Here is a 2,653-nt window from a genome sequence, read left to right as displayed (position 1 = left end):
ATAGACCCCTCTCATATCCTCAACAGGCTTTTCTGCCTTTACGATCACTGCCAAATGACCTGGCAGTGTGTGTAGAGCATGGACCGCCACTCTGTTTCACAACTAAGTTTTGGTGAGAGGTTGACTTGCCCCTGGCTTTACAGCTAGGCCAGGCTGGCCCTTGATTCCTGAGCTCTGATACCTCACTGAGTTGGTTGTCTTCAGTGTTCACCTTCCATTTCCATCTTCTACTGCCTCACACATCATGAGCATCCTTTTAGCCTAACCCAACTGCCATATAAATGTTTGTCCCTGTGAGTGCATCACCCAGATGTAGGTCATCCACTGGCCTCGTGTCTTCAGTCCACTTTGAAGAACAATCCAGCCTTAGGCAGCCCATAGACTTAGTTGTCATACTGTGGAAGTTAGGCTGCTTCTCCTGGGTAGGCTGGACTGCAAGGGAAACCACTCTTTGGTGGCTGGTTTTTTAGTTTAGTTTGTTTTCACTTACCAGTCAAATATGAACCAGTCTTTATTCCCATTTTTATGAGTACCACGTGGTTCCATTTTACACCGAATTGCCAGTGTAAAAATGTCTCTCATTAACAGAGGCCTGCAGACACATCACACACACACACACACACACACACACACACACACACACACACACACACACACACACACACACACACACACACACACACACACACACACACACACACACAGAGCTACTGCAAACAATGGCCTCAGGGCTGTGTTCATCTGACAGGGAGGTGTGTAGCAGTGAGTTTGGATTTAGGGCCTCTCTGTCCTGGTCACGCACCAACTCACCTCAGTCATATCAGTCTCTCCAGGGTCTGTCTCCTCCTCTTACTTCAGATCCAGTCATTTCTGGTGGGCCAGTTACAGTGTCTCACTGCTTCCAAACCCATCATCCATATGGCTACCATTAGGCTTGCTCACTCGCATAGGTCATGTTCTCTAGTTCTTGGCTCAACTTTTGTCATCCTCCGTTTCCTAAAAGATGGTGCTGTCTCTAATCATGGAGCAAGCAGTCTTCACAATCTGGGATCCATCTTCCCCTGTATGATCCTACTCTGCTCAGGGGCCAGCCAGCTGAACCCAACTACCCCACCCACCCTGAGAAGATGCTCAGGAAATTGCTCAAGAGAAGATGTCAAATGGGTGAGATTGAGAAAGAATGAGAGAATGGCACTGTGGCTCAAGTGGTAGAGCACTTGCCTTGAGCTGAAGAGCTCAGGGACAGCACCCAGGCCCAGAGTTCAGGCCCCATGACCACCACCACCACCACCAGAGAGAGAGACAGAGACAGAGACAGACAGAGATACACAGAGAGAGAGAAAGAGAGAGAGAGAGAGAGAAGAGAGAGAGAGAGAGAGAGAGAGAGAGAGAGAGAGAGAGAGAGAGAGAGAGAGAGAGAGAGAGAGGAGGTCTCCTGTAGCAACTAGCACCAGCAAGATGATCAAGAAGGGGTCGCTGGATGAATTAAGAGGTCTGTCTATCTTGTCCTTCCTGGGGCCAGCAGGGCAATAGAGGCAGATACCATATTGCCATGAGAAATGGAGAAGCTCAGATTGCTTCTAGCTTTGGAGGCATGGAAAATGGCCCATTTGGACTCTGGTTGCTTTAGTTAGCTAATATTTGGCAAGATTTTTCTGGATCAGGTCTGCTAAGTAGTTTCATAGCAGGGCCTCCCTGAAACCTCCTAGAACTTCATAAAGTTAGCCCAATAGTGTCTGCTATTGAAGAGAGCTTCTGCAGGTGAAGTTACTTTCCCAGGATGAGGGGCACAGTAGGGATCTGCTCCTCTGTTCCATTGTCTCCAGAACCTTGCCTTCAGCACTCCTTATTCTCCTAAGAGCCTTAAATGGAAGAAGGTGGCAGAGGTCTGCTGAGGTGGAGAGCTGAGGTGAAGGGCATGAGTTTGTGGAGGCATATGTAGAGTTCTGAGGGCTGGAACACAGAGGGAGGGGTGAACTTAAATACATAACAAATGTCTCCATGAGGGACTTCTCTAAGCTAAAACACAATGGAATGACAGGGCTGGGAAGGTGGCTCAGTGGTAGAGTGCTTGTCTTGCATGCATGAGGCCCTGGGTTCGATTCCTCAGCACCACATAAGTAGAAAAGGCCGGAAGTGAAGCTATGGCTCAAGTGGTAGAGCGCTAGCCTTAAGCTGAAGAGCTGAGAGACAGCACCCAGGCCCAGAGTTCAGGCCCCATAACCATCACCACCAACAACAAGCAATGGAATGACATTAAGAAGACAAAGGTCAACAGTATGCAAAGACAGGTGATAGTCTGTGTCTCAAGATGCCTGGAGAAGATGAACAAGTAGAGGTTAGCCTTGGACAACAAGTGTGCAACAATTGGCCTGCCCAAACCTGGGAGGGTTTGCATTTGGCCAGTGACCCGCCTGTTCCCAAACCATTGCAGAGAGGTACTGAATATTTGCTGATGTAAAGTAAACATCTGAACTGAGAAAGAGGAAAAGTACTTGTGTTAAGTACTGTTGGTCATAGAAGGAAGTGGGATACCATCCTTTGCTGTTGGGTGGGGCTGGGTTATTCAGAGTTAATATCATGGTATTAATACCTCATGTTATTGAGGTTTGAGGACCCATAGATAGACTCTTCCAGTTTACCACCATCGTGG

Source organism: Dipodomys merriami, unplaced genomic scaffold, assembly GCF_024711535.1.
Source record: "Dipodomys merriami isolate MVZ:Mamm:240054 unplaced genomic scaffold, mDipMer1.0.p SCAF_7, whole genome shotgun sequence".
In the NCBI taxonomy this organism is placed as follows: Eukaryota; Metazoa; Chordata; class Mammalia; order Rodentia; family Heteromyidae; genus Dipodomys; species Dipodomys merriami.
Note: the sequence above shows the minus strand (reverse complement) of the source record.